Here is a 15518-nt window from a genome sequence, read left to right on the forward strand (position 1 = left end):
TTACATTCTATTTTAGGCTACTTACTCAGTTTTCCTAGGAGTAAAATAGTACAATAACACCTCGTTGTAGAATGGGAATAAAATGAATTAATTCAGGTGTGTCAAGTAGAGTAGGTTCATGTGGACTTTGTAAAAAAGCTACTTGGAGTAAAACCGTCACCATATTTTACAGCTTGAAGCCTAATTCTGCCTCCAAAGCAGCCTCATTCACAGCCTCATTCCAGATCCCGGGCTTTGATTAGGGAGCTCCTCTGGCTGCCTTCTTGCCTCTCCTCCTCACCACTCCCAAGACCTCATCCACTCAGACCTTACTGCAGTGGGATTGTCAAGTCACCTAACTGGACGACAAGGAACCACTTTTTCCCCACCCGCAAATTTATATTATACATATACATACATGGCCAAATCCATGACAAATGAAGAGTTAGAATGGACAATCGGCCTCGTGAGAGTGATACTTACCACCTTCCCTGACAATTCAATATTCAAAATACATCAGCAGCTATAAAAAGAATTATGATGTAGCAGAGTTCTCTCTTAGAAGGCAAAGGTCTCGGTTTGGGGACAGTTCAACCAACACCCCATGGCGTGAGCGTGGGTTCCAGTCCCTTCCCCCGCGAAATGGGGGAGAGTGATTCTGCTTCTGATAACTTTCCCCAGATAGCATGACGAAGCAGGAACATAAATGTGTGTGTGTGGAGCGGGGACTCTTCCAACCCACAGATCTGTAAGCCCATGACAAGGACTACAGAGGAGCCCTGCTGTGATCTGAATATAGCCAGCAAAATGAACAAGATTTGAATGTTCCTGAGATCATCACTGCTGGATTCTTGCCTAATTGTTCCTGAGAAGAGGGAGTCCTGTTAGTGAATTCAGAAGTTATCTCGAACAACATCTAAGCCGCCCATCTTTACATAATACAAATTCCATTTGCTTGTTATTTTGTTCTTTCCAGAAGGGACGTTTAATCTAATTGGCCATTTTAGAGTTAAGATTCCTCCCCAGAGAGCAGAGCAGACCTCTCCTTATCTCTCGAACACGAGTTTGCATAAAAATAGCAGTGGTCCAGCTGCTGGGGTGGCTTTCCAGAAGCACGCATGAAGGACAGCCATCTCTGTCTGGGGGCTCATGTGCTGTCTCTCACCCAGACAGAAGGACCACCGGGGCACATGCGGCGGAAGCTCGGAACTCAGGAAATCTGTTCACATCCAGGATTTTGGAAACTTCAATCTCAGAGAGTCTTATGCCAGGGCGGGAAGGATCTTAGCCATGTTCCTGCTTCACTTTATAAAAACATATTCTTATAAAGGGTACTGGAGACAGACGGGATAGTTCCGTCACTCATGAGCGTGTGTAAAATCATGTTTTCTGTTCAAGCAAGGAAATTTTTTTTTTTAAAGGTGGTAAGGAAGGAGAGACAAGACGACTCTGAATTCAGTAAAATCAATGTTGACAAGATAATTTTAATTTATAGGCACTGAACATGAATATGGGAGCAGGTGACCTTCCCACCAATCACAAGAAAAGCTGGACGTAAGTCCAGCTGGTTTGAGAAGATGGACAATCTTCCCAGCCAGGAAAAACTGAGAAATGTAAAAGATGAGGAGTTTAAGTCAAGATATTGAATGCATCATTTCCTACTGGGCTCCTTTTACCCTGCCCATATATGCAGATCGGGGTATTAAAGCAATTCCCTGAATCATACTGTCCCCCAAAACATTTCACCTGAAGTACTTAGATGAGGTGGGTAAGGTGATTTTCATGTTACTGCTGTTACTCTGGTCAGCATTATGTTTCTAGAGAGATATTTGAGTTCTTAGACTTTTGCTGTTGAGTTTGGTGGCATAAATGACCACGGAGGAAGAATGCTTCATGAAGGAATTCAGGGGCATCTGGGTGACTCAGTCAGTTAAGCATCCGACCCTTGATTTTGGCTCAGGTCATGATTTCAAGCCCATGTCAGGTCCACACTCAATGAGGAGTCTGCTGGAGCGTCTCTTTCTCCTTCTGTCCGTCCTACCACTCATCTGCTCTCTCTTCCTCTCTCTCAAATAAATAAATCTTGAAGAAATAATTAAGGCACTCGGTCGTTTGTTCCCAAGGTTGCCATCCAAAGAGAAGACTCTTTATCTCCTTTTACACGAAGATGTTCCTTTGGGTCTTAAAGGTGCTCCTATCATGTAATCAAAATCCCTGTCCCTCTTTCGGACCCTCTTGACCTAAAGCTTATATACCCAGTGGGTATCGTGGTATACTACCGTGATATAGTGGTATATGGTCTACTACCACTACTACTAATTAAACAGTTGTATACTGCTTTATGCTCTTCTCTTCCTTCATATATAATATTTGATTTGGTTTTCTTGTGTTGATTTGTTAGGTAATAACCTTATTTTACAGTTAACAGATCCGACTTAGAAAATCTGAATGAATTTCTGAATGTCAAAGAGCTAATTAATGTGGCAGATCTTATGATTTCAAGGCAAGTGCTTTTCCTACCACTCTGCGGTTCTGGCGTCTCGTACCTTATCTTTGGGCCATTGTCTCAACTGCCAATTTGAGAAATAATTGACACACAGCACTGTCTAAGTTTAAGGTGTATTTTAAGGTGTAGTTTAAGACTTGACGTACGTAAATCGTGAGCAAATACCATAATAACTTTAGTTAGCCTCCTTCATCTCCTAGAGATACAGTAAAAAGAAAAGAAGAGAAAAAAAAATGTTCTCCTTGTGATGAGAACTCTTGGGATCTACTCTGTTCACACATCCTCTGTATGTCACCGCGCTATGTAACCCATCCCTGGGACTTATCTTCTAACTGGAAGTTTGTACATTTTGGCCACCTTCCTCCAGTTCCCCCTCCCTCCAACCCCCATTTTTCACAACCACAAGTCTGTTTTTTCTTTCTGTGAGTTTGGTGGTGGTGTTCTTTTTTAGATTCCCTATGTCAGTGAGATCATACAGTATTTATCGTTCTCTGATTTATTTCACTTGGCATAATGCCTTCAAGGTCTTCCCATGTTGTCGCAAAATGGCAGGATTTCCCTTCTTCGTGGCTGAATTATACATGTACTGCAACTTCTTAATCCACTCATCCACTGATAGATAGATACAGGTTATTTCTATGTCTTGGTTATTACAAATAATGCTGCTATAACCGTGGGAGTACAGATATTTTTTAGAGTTAGTCTTTTCATTTTCTTGGGGTAAATACCCAGAAGGGAAATTGCTGAATCATAGGGTTGCTCTCTGTTTAATTTTTTGAGACACCTCCATACTGTTTTCCACAGTGACTACCCCAGCTCCTGTTCTCACCAACAGTGCACAATGTTCTCGGTTCTCCACATCGACACCAACATTTGTTATCTCTTGTCTTTTTGGTGGTGGTTGACAGCCAGATCTCAGCTGAATCCCAAATCTGATTTCTAACATTATTCTCTTTAACCCCATTCTGTTTCGTTGTCCACTCCATCAAGCCATTTCTCCCATCTTTTATTTTCCAGACCCTAACCTCAAACCTACTGAAACTTTCCTGTTATTTATTTTTAAAAAGATTTTATTTATTTATTTATTTGAGAGAGAGAGAGAGAGACAAAGAGAGAGAGCACAGGGGGGTGGGCCAAAGGAGAGAGAGAGAATCTCCAGCAGACTCCACACTGAGCTCTGAGTACAGAGCCCAATGTGGGGCTTGATCTCAGGACCCTGAAGCCATGACCAGAGCCAAAATCAAGAGTCAGATGCTTAACCAGCTGAGCTACCCAGGCATGAAACTGTCCTTTAAAAAAAAAAAAAAAAAACAACAAAAAAACAACCCTACAGCGTCCTGATGATCAGTTCATCTCCAAATGTCTCTCCCTAACTATTGGAAACTCCAATAGTTTTCAGGTGGAAACTCCAAGTTTCCATTCAATCTATCTCATTCCCCTGCATCTGCCAGAGACTGAGCAAGGGAAGAAAACACGGGTGAGAGCAGGTGGGCCGGTATTGCGAGTGCAAGTAGATTTCACGAGACAGGATGAGAAGAGGGAAGTTTGGGTTGAAGTGGTCTGTGTCACCAGCAGAGGAGGCTAGGGCAAGGAATAGTAGGGATGGAGCCGGCCGGCAGTGCACAGCGCCCCAGGACAAACAGATGATAGAAGCACACGGCAGGGTGTTGCTTAGCAGAGATTTTACTTGGGAAGACCACACGGGCAGTGGTGGGCGTGTGTGTAGAAGTGATGACACTTCTGGGGTTAGCGCTATAGACCTGGCATCTCACTGATACGTAATGCAATCCAATATGAAAAGAGGTCGCTCACCGCGTATGTATTTGCTTTTTGATCCATTTGTTTCATGTCAAGTCATCCCAAGCAGAGACACTCTTTAGATTCCAAATATATCTGTAGCAGTTCCTGTGCAAACATATCTTTTATTACATATGTCTTTTTTTGGACATGATTTTTCCTTCCATTTTAACTGTAAAAATTTCAAACGAATCTAGGCCCCACCACAAGGCTTCTTGCCAGTTCTGTTCTCCTGGGCTGATGGTAAGTCATTGACGATCGCTTTCTGGAGGCCTCTGCCCAGTCAGCTGTGCACCCGCTGAATAGTTGTGTGGTTTAGATTAGATCTCCCCAGTTTGTTGATGAGAATGTCAGGTAGGACAGAATCAAAGGCTTACAGAAGTCTAGGGAGATTACATCTATTGCATCCTTTTTATCTACAAGGCCTGTCACTCTATCATAGAAGGAAATTAAATTGGTCTGGCATGATTTGTTTCTCTAAAAGCCATGTTGGTTCCTACCCAGTCTGTTTTGCTCCTCTAGGTGATTGCAAATTGATCATTTTGATGATTTATCTTAGTAACTTCCCAGGAGCTGGGTTTTGGGCTGACCAATTTCCTTTTTTCCTTCTTTTAAAGGTGAACATTACGTTTACCTCTTTTTCTTCTTTAAGGATTTTCCTTGGCATGTTTAGTTTTTGGTAGCATAGCTCACAGAGGTCTGACAACATAGTCTAAAGCACTCATATTGTTACCACCCATCATTTTTGTGATTTTCAGCAACTGATTATTAATTCAGCATCTTCATTCCTTTTATCTGTAATATCTCTGTATTTAGTCACTTATTCAGTATTTATTGAGAATCTAGGATTTGGAAAAGCAATAGGTATATAGACAATGAATTCATAAGCCTCTTGAGAAATTCACAGTCAAGTGTAGAAGACATACAGATAAAGAGATGATTGTAATATAGTCCTGAAAGCACTGGAATGGGGCTACGATGGAACACCTATAATCAGCATTTACTGTAATAGATCAGGAAGGCTTCCTGGAGGAGGTGGTGTCTGAGTTCTCACAGCTAAGCAGGAGTATAGTAGGTGTTAGACGGAGTACAGCAGAGAGGAAGGGAATCGGGGCAGAAGGACTAGAATTTACAAGGCAGACTCTGAGTGTACAGATGCACAGTGTGTAAGCAGTGGGATTAGAGCATTCACCTTTTGTGTCTAGGCATCGGGGAAGCATAGTTGTAATACAAGGCTGGGGAGTATGGTGGTGGCAGAGGATGAAGATCTTCAATGGCAACAAAATAACCTTGGGATACTTCTTGAGGGCAAGTGAGGGCATCGAGCAATTTTATTTCTTGAGTACCCATCATTGTAATAATGTGGATGGTCTTCAAAAGGAGATAGAAAAAAGATGTAGGATAAAGTACTTGCAAACTACTCAGAGAATGGTGACTTAACAGACACAAAACAATTGAATTACAGTAGAAGTAGTTTAGGTAGGTCCAAAGACTCTCAGAGAAAAGTTACTAGGAATGCAGAGGGCAATGTTCAGATTGGACTTATCTATTTTATTTAAATTAAGGATGAAGCAAGAAGCATCTGTAAGCATCATTTATTTGGGAAGATTACAAACACTTTTAATTATAAATGACACTTATGTTCCTACAATTGTTCACCACCAGCCACAGTTCAGTTTGCCAGTGTTCCCCACTGCCATAGTAACAACTGAAAACAAACCAAAACAAAACAAAGGCAAGTGGAAAAAGAGTTACTTCTTCCGATAATGATAAATTAAATATTTCGAATCACCTTCCCTGCTGAAAGAAAAATAGACTAGTTGGAAAAAGGAAAGTTTTAGAAGTCTATTAAGTGTACTGGAGCGAAGACAAGTAAGAGATAAGCAACGGAACCAGGATTTGGGGGAGGATGTAGACTTAGGGTAATAACCTCAATATTTGGGGTTCTTTTAACCTTATGGTTTTTCCTTCTTTCTCTCCCAAGTGTGGAAAGAGTAGGTGTCATTTTTAACAGTCTTGCAGAGCGAAGTTAGAGTAAGTAAGTAAGAGTCACTCTAGATATGAACACCTGTGAAAAATTCTTACTCTAGTTAAGATCCTGAGGGTTGCATCCTGGGAATATGGATGAATCAGGAATAAAAGTCCTACAAATAGAAAAGCCTAGCTTTATACCATCTCAATTCCTAATATTAGGTTAAGAGTTTCCTGGAGTATTACCACTACCAGGTCCCTTTCATACTCAAACAAACTGATCCCTTCTTAAGAAATATAACATCGATTTGGGTCTTAAATTATTTCAAGAATAATTTGAACATGGGAAGACATCACAACATGAAGGAAAATAAGCAGAAGTATCAGATCACAGAAACACACCCATAGGAACCCCAGATACTGAAATATTCAAACATAGACCTTAAAGTAGCTTGACTTTTTTTTTTTAAGATTTTATTTATCTTTTTTTTTTTTTTTTTTTTTGACAGAGAGAGACACCACAAAAGAGGAAACATAAGCAGGGGGAGTTGAGGAGGGAGAAGCAGGCTCCCCACCGAGCAGGCAGCCTGATGAGAGGCTTGATCCCAGGAACCCCAGGATCATGACCTGAGCTGAAGGCAGATGCTTAATGACTGGGTCACCCAGGTGTCCCTAAAGTAGCTCTATTTTATGTTTAAAGAGATGAAAGATAATTGAGAACTTTGTTAGAGAACTGGAAAGTGTAACAAGAATTAAAATTAAAACTCTAGAAAGTTATCATATATGATTTTAATAGAAAATTGTATTTTGATTAAACAGTGGATAATATACAGCTGAAAAAAGACAGGAAGGATCATGATGCAGAATCAAGAAGTCCTATAAATTCCAATAACTGAAAAGAAAATCACACTTAGAAACCACACACTGCAGCCAGGGTAGAGGAGGCAGGGAAGAAGCAAATTGCTTTTAAAGGCATAACTGTTAGACTGGCTACTGAGTTCTCAAAATGAAAAATAGAAAAAGTTATTCAATGTTAAGATGCATAAAAAAAAGTTGGAATAACTATATGAATGTCTGAAAAAGTGAATTTCAGAGGAAAGAACAAAAATTTTAAAGGTCAACTTATAATGGTAAAGGAGGCAATTCATCAAGGGGTACAAAATTTTAAACAATTGGCACTACCTATTGACAAAGTTTCAAATTATATAAAGTAAAAACTGATGGACTTAAAGAGAGAAATAGATAAATTTATAAACATAATCAGAGGTTTCAATGATTGACAGAAAACAGACAGAAAAATCAGTAAAATTATATTTGACTTGAACAACACTATCAAATGATCTAATTTATATTTACAGAAATACCTGCAATCAGCCTAGTTGGCAGTTTCAGAAAACTCTACCAAACAGCAAAGAACACACTTTTTTTTTCCTCAGCGATCATAGACTATTTTCCAGGTAGAGGTGCAATTGTTATGAGAATAAAATAAATTTAAAAACTGTAAAATTATTAAAGTCATATAAAAAGTATTCCCTGATTAAATGAAACTAAATCAGAAATCAACAGAAATATTTTTGGAAAATTTTTAGGTATTTGGAAATGGAAGAGAGAGAGAGTAATATAGAGAAATAGAAAGAGTAATAGAGAGAGAAAGAGTAATTGCTAAATAACTTATGGATCAAATAAGAAATTTTAAAAATAGAAAATATTTTTAATTGAATTAAAATGGAAACACAATATTTAAAAAATTGTGTGATACAGACAAAGCAGAACTTAGAGGAAAAGTTATAGCGCTAAGCCCAAACTAGAAAGGAATGAAGATCACAAACCAATGACCTCAGCTTCTAAATTAAGAAATGAGAAAAGAAAAGGCAAATGAAACTTGAAGTAAGCCCAAGATAAGAAATAAATCAAAGAAGCAGAAAATAGAAGAACAATAGAGAAAAAGTAATAAAACCAAAAGTTAGTTCTTTGAGAAGATCTATGAATCTTATGAAAACCTGTATTCATATCAATTAGGAAATAAAAACACAAATTAGCAATATCAGAAAAGAGGAAAATGATATCTTTTTTGTTTCTACTTGTATTAAAAGAAAAATATGTGAGCGCTATGAGTCATCTTAAGTTATTAAACTTGAATAATTAAAAGTAAAGGAGAAATTCTTGCAAGGCATAAGTACAAAAGCACACCAAGGAAGAAATGTATAATCTGCTAACACATTTATCAGTTAAAGAAATTCAATTGCAATTAAAAACCATTTTTAAACATCCTATAGGCAACACCATACTTATGATGAATGAATGTTCATCATAAGAACACTGAATATTCTCTGTTAAAGATTAGGAACAAAACAAAGACTTTCACTTTTGCCACTTTGATTCAACATTGGTTGTACTGAAGGTTCTAGCCAATGTCATAGGCAAGAAAGGAAAACCATTCAGATTGGAATGAAAGAAGTAAAATTGTGTTTATTTGCAGACAATTGTTCCTCTATGTAGAAAATCCTGTCTACAAAAAAGCTACTAGAAATAATTGGTGCATTTAGCAAGGTTGGCTCATGTATGATCAGTACAGAAAAATAAATTATATTTCCCAGTGCTGGTGATGATCAATTAGAAATTGAAATAAAAATACTGTTTATAATAACAAAAAATATGAGAGAATGAAATACTTAAGGATACTGAAAACTGTAAAATTTTGCTGAAATAAATTTAAAGATTAATACACACAGATAGCTCAAAATGGATCATGGACATAAATGTAAAAATCACTTTACAAGTGATTTTACATTTTATAAATGTAAAAGCATGAAAATTCTAAAAGGAAATACAGGCCAACTTTGCATCATCTGCTGTATTAGTCTGCTTGGGCTGCTATAAAAATATACTACCATCTAGGTGGCTTAAACAATCGAAATTTATTTCCCACCTTTCTGGAGGCTGGCAGGTCTAAGATCAAGGTGTTTGCTGATTCAGGTTCTGGCAAGAACTCTCTTTCTAATGTAGATGGATGCCGTCTCACTGAATCCCCGCATAGCAGAGAGAGTGCGGGTTCTCTGATGTCTATTCTCATAAGAAAACTAATCATCTTGGATCAGGGCCCCCAGTGCTATGTCCTCATTTATCCTTAATTACAGCCTCATAAGTCTTATCTCCAAATATAGTTATGTTGAGTTAGGGCTTCAGTATATGAATGGAAGGGGCATCATTCAGTTCACAGTACCTGAGGTTAAGCAAAGATTTCTTAGATACAATGCCAAAAGCATGATTCTTAAAAAGAAAAAAATTGATAAATTATAATACATCAAAATTAAAACTTTCTGGTTTTTGAAAGAAATTATTGGGTGCCTGGGTGGCTCAGTAAGTTAAACTTCTGCCTTTGGGTCAGGTCATGATCTCAGGGTCCTAAGATTGAGCCCTGCATCAAGCTCTCTGCTCAGCAGGGAGCCTGCTTCCCACCACCCCCCTGCCCCGCCCCGCTTACTTGTGATCTTTCTCTGTGTGTCAAATAAATAAATAAAATCTTTTTTAAAAAGAAAGAAATTATTAAGAGAATGGAAAATAAACCACAGAGCAGAAGAAAGGATTTCAAATCATATATCTATTAAGGGTTTACACCCAAAATAAAGAGCACTCACTATTCAATAATAAAAGAAGCCATCCAATTTTAAAAAAATGGGCAAATGACTTGAATAGACACTTCCCATGGGAAGATACATGAAAACATGTTCTACTTCATTAATTATCAGGGAATTGCAAATTAAAAGCTCAATTTTATAGGATTACACACTTCTTAGAATGGCTAAGATTAAACAGAGTGGTGTGGATATAGAACAACTGGAACACTCATGCATTGTTTGTAGAATAACACAAAATGATTCTGATAGGCAAAACCAGTTTGATACTTTTTAAAAGGTGAACATATGCCTATCACACACTCCATCCATTCCATTAAGAGGGAACTATACATAAAAAATGAAATCATATGTCCATACAAAGACTTGTACACAAATGTTCATAGCAGCTCTATTTGTAATACTTCCAAGCTAGAAACAACTCAAAGGCCCATCAACAAACAGGTAAATAGACAAAGAAATTGTGGTATATCCATACAATGTAATATTCCTCAACAATATGATGGATGATTATTAAATAAAACAACATGAATGAATATCAAAATAATACTGGTGACTGAATGAAGCCAGATTAAAAAAAGTACATGCTTGGGATTATGGACATTGGGGAGGGTATGTGCTTTGGTGAGTGCTGTGAAGTGTGTAAACCTGGTGACTCACAGACCTGTACCCCTGGGGATAAAAATATATGTTTATAAAAAATAAAAAATTAAAAAAAAAAAAAGTACATGCTGTATGTACCCAAACATGAGTTTTCAATTTATGGTAATTCATTGAGGTATATTTATATTTTATGTACTTTCTTATATTTCTGTGATGTTTTGCAGTTTTTTGAAGTGGAGGAAGAAAAGAAGTTACGGAAATCAGGAGCATCTAAGGCAGAAGTGAGCTCAGTGGTAAATTTCTAAGTCCCAAACGATCTTTTTTCCCATGCTAGCAGTTTGCATACCACTTCTGTCTGAAATATTACATGTAATTTCACCAATTATAGCTTCATTGTCACGTACAAAGCACTTTTTGTAAAAATGCAAACAACTCGTGTAACGAGGGGCGGTCATTACAAGTCTCTTGTTTCCAGATCCCAGAAATCTGTCTAATGAGTCTGCAATGATTCATTTGCATCTTTCAGGTGAAACCGTCTTTCCCGAGCTAGACAGGAATTTTGCTGCCATTTATAACATAGTGTCTACAGAGATTAAATTCAGATTTAAATTCCAAAACAAAGTATTGGAATATGATCTATTTGTCATTGGAAAATGCCTGTGCAGTGACTAGCATGATCTACGGGAGAATGGACAGGATTTATATTTGGATTAACTGGTCTAAGTTTTGGGTCTACTGATTATTAACTATTTTACTGTGAGAAAATTATTATGCCTTTGTCAGGCTCAGTTCCCTTATTTGTAAGATGTGAGTAAAAAATACCTATCCCCAAAAGATGTTATAGGGCTCGAATGACATAAAACACACCATAACCCTGAGAAATAAAGATCTTGATTCACAACAGGAGGAATAAACTTGGATAGAAGAGATAAAATAGACTAATAAGAAGGTCAGGTATGACTAAATCATTGTTCCATTCTGCTTGTTTCCATCTCTCACATTGTCAGTGTTTTGAGCAACTGCCTCATAATTAAATCTCTCTTTATTATTTTCAGAGGCTCAGAAAACATCCATGGAGCACCTCTTCCTTGACTCATGTAAACGTGTGTGAACTAATCATCCATATTTTCAAGCTCCTAATCTTTCTCTGGAAGAGAAAAGATAGTGTCTGGCGTATAATCAGCCACAAATATTTATTGAATTTAAAACTTATCTAGAATCTCTTTATATGTACAATTTGGACCATATCTTGGGATGGAATGATTGGTATAGGCCCTATCTGCCACCTAAAGGGTGGACTTTTATTGGTCCTATGGTTATTTTGGATGGATTTAGGATATTCTCCCTAGATTTAGGATACGAGAAAGGGGACCCACATCATTTACAGCCATTACTGGACATTGAGGAAGGTTTTGAGAATTTTTCTGTGAAATCTTCAGGCATAAGACAACATGTATCTATTGACTTATTTACATAGAGTGTTTAGTGTTTTTATTTTTATTTTTAAGATTTTATTTATTTATTTGACAGAGAGAGAGAGATCACAAGTAGGCAGAGAGACAGACAGAGAGAGAGAGAGAGAGGGAAGGAGGCTCCCCGCTGAGCAGAGAGCCCGATGCGGGACTCGATCCCAGGACCCTGAGACCATGACCTGAGCCGAAGGCAGAGGCTTAACCCACTGAGCCACCCAGGCGCCCCAAGTGTTTAGTGTTTTTAAAAAACAGAGATGATACCATTGACCTATACTAGACTTTATAAAGTCCCGAGACTTCATGAAATTGTAAAAAATCCATTTTTAATCTATTTGTCCAGATTCATCACCATCCCTGTGACAATGAGAGATGCCTAGCCGTGATGAGGGGGTGTGTGCTCACAGTCATTTCACAGGAGTCAAAGTTGTCTGGCCCGTGGGGCAAATGGTTCTGCTAACTTAGTTCCATGCCCGCTGAGCCAACGAGCAGTGCCACAGAGAGTTAGAAGCCGAAAGGACTGGAAGCCACACATGTATTTTTTTTTTTTAATAAAACATATTCTTTCTAGAAAAGAAGTCGTTTTGTGACTATGTATAATACAAGAAAAATATTTGGCTTTTCCATTCCTCTGAAACTTCAGCTTCAAAGTTTCTGGTGTAAAACATCCAAACCCAAACACAGATCTTTGAGATGCCTCGAGATGTTCTCCTCCTCGCTGTGACTGAACCAAAGAGCGGGTCCCATCAACGAGAGCTCAGAGTCTCTGAGAGAGAGATGATGTTGAGGACTGAATAAGCTCTGTAGGCTGTTGAGCTTTGGTCCAGAAAACCATTTGGACAAACAGAAGAATCAATAAGACATTGCCCAAGGGGCCATTCCTCCTGGGAATTTTCCAGCTGTCTTTGTGGACTGCTTTTCTAAACATCCTTCAATGAGCTATTTAATTTACCATTTAAATTTAAATCAGAGGGCTACTTAACCCTTGGGTCCTGGCTTTGAGTACTGAATTAATCAAGAGAAAAGACACATTACCTTAACTTCACTAAAGTGGATCTTTTCTCTCATATAATTATATTTTTAGAGGAGGAAAAAAAAAAATCCCCGTGTATTTATTTTACTCCCCCACTGGAGGTGGTCTACCTTTTAGCGAAGGAATGGCAGGGAGCTGGGAGAGGGAGCAAAGACAGCAGCTTCTCCGGTGGTGATAGTTTTTTGTAACTTTCCTGGAGACACACTGATGAAGAAATAACCCAGTTGTGGTTCTATTGTCTTTGGTCCAAAAGGTCAGGATGGCTTGTAGAGAGAAGCGTAGTTGGTTTCGTGGTGACCCAAAATTATCCTGGACTTCAAAGAACTTCCTCTTCTTTCTGCATGAAGAACTCTTGAAAGAAGTCCTTTTTTCCTTTTACAAGGTGAATGCTTCAAAGCATGTAGGAGGAGTATTTCCTTCTCGCTGTTTACCTTTCAGAGGTGAGGAGTTCAGAGACGTTTCCCTGTTTGTACAGTAGAATCTAATCGTCGGCTTGGAGGCGACGTTACTACTCCCGTTACTACTGTCAGGAGTTTCCCGTGCTCATTTTTCACTTACTGATGCACTAAAGAAGCCGTGCCAGGAACCAAAAAAAAAAGCAGCGTGACATTCCTCTGGAGTATATTTCTGTCAACATTGTATATCCCTAAAAAAAGAACCCGGTTCTGTTTTCAAAGCTTTCCTTTCTTTCGCAGGTTACAAAATGCTCCCTGAGCAGCCAGGAACGACAGGCGGAGTGGAAGCGTGGGGAAGCACAGAGACGTTCTCACCAGTCAAGGGGGGCGGGGGAGACTGTGAAATAATGTAACAGATTTTGAGCACATCCGTTTGATGGATTTGACCAATTGCATCCAAACACCTCCACGGAAGCGCAGGGCATGTTTTTGCCAAGACCTCCAACAACGGTCAACAGGGTACAAATACAGTTGTGGAAGCCTGCTGAAATCGATCACAGGTCCTGCAATGTATTATTTGATGTCATTTGTAACCTTATTTTATCTGCCCTGGGAAGCTCCTTGAGGGTGACTGCAGAGATTGTCTCTTGTTAGCCTAGAAACTTCCTTGGAGGAATAGAGCAATCCACGTACACTTTGTTGGGATTGTTTTTAAAAAGGTGTTTTTCCAGGGCACCTGGGTGGCTCAGAGGGTTAAAGCCTTTGCCTTAGGCTCAGGTCATGATCCCAGGACCTGAGATGCAGCCCAGCATCGGGCTCTGCTCAGCAGGGAGCCTGCTTCCTCCTCTCCCTCTCCCTGCCTCTCTGCCCACTTCTGATCTCTGTCTGTCAAGTAAATAAATAAATCTTTAAAAAGAAAGAAAAGGCGATTTTCCCATTAATATGGAAAATCTCCAACTTTGGGGTGGAATTTTATTTTTGAAGACAGCTGAAGATAATTAGAACAGAATCTGGTAACATAAATCACTAATCTTTGTAATATTGTTTAGCAAAAGGCATAAATACATTAAAAAATTAAGGTTGAGAACCATAGACATCCTATGATCACGGTGAATAAAAGAGTATCACCCTAGGGAAGACCAAATGAGAGAAAACACACCAAAATGTTAATATTAGAGCCTTTGAATTCTGAACAATTTTTTTTCTCACATTTATCGTAAAAAAAGATAAATTCTTATTTAGGAAAAATAATGAAGCACATTTTCTTTTGCAATGAATATACTGTCGCTGACTGAGGGAAAATATATGCAAAAAGATCAAAAATTGTTTTCAGCAATGTAACTATCATTGTAGCAATATAATTGTTATATTTTAACTGTTACATCGTAACTTACTTAAAAGTAAAATAAAGTTAGCTGCTGTTTATTGAAAAGCTACTATGTGTGTAGCACATGATTCTATCCTGCATGCACATGATCTTGAACCCAGAAAGTATCATGCAAGGTGAACATTTTAATTTTAATGGCATTTTACAGAAATTGAAGTGTAGAGTTGAAGTAACTGGGTTCCAAGTCCCAAGTCGTGTATGGGGTTGAGTGTAGGACTTTTAATCTGAAGCCTGTGATCTCCCAACATCAGAAAGCCTCTTCCTGGGTCCAGTGAACCTTCACTTTGGCCAAACGCAACTACCCTACATTCAAGGTGTCTTACAGACCAACCCCACCTGACCACCTTACCTTACTCCCCTTCTTCCTGGGCTCACCAGGAACACTCCTGCCCTCAGCCACCTTCCCTGAAGGGTCTTTTACCTTCTTGTATCCTTGCACAGCCAACTCAGTCTCCAAACCATAAACATCCCCGGACCTATCCGGTTTGCTGGCATCATGCCTACCTTTGAATTTTTATCAACTCTGCTCTTCATCAGGCATCTGCTTTTTGTCAGTTTTTGTATTTTTTCTTATTATCATTCAATATTTTACGTATACGTGGGTTACTCCACAGTTAGAATGTTCTCTTCTCGAGGTCAGGTGAACATACTCTCTGTTGGCATTTATTTCTTTTTTTAAAGATTTTTATTTATTTATTTGACAGACAGAGATCACAAGTAGGTAGAGAGGCAGGCAGAGAGAG

This window comes from Mustela nigripes, chromosome 6 (assembly GCF_022355385.1).
Source record: "Mustela nigripes isolate SB6536 chromosome 6, MUSNIG.SB6536, whole genome shotgun sequence".
NCBI lineage: Eukaryota > Metazoa > Chordata > Mammalia > Carnivora > Mustelidae > Mustela > Mustela nigripes.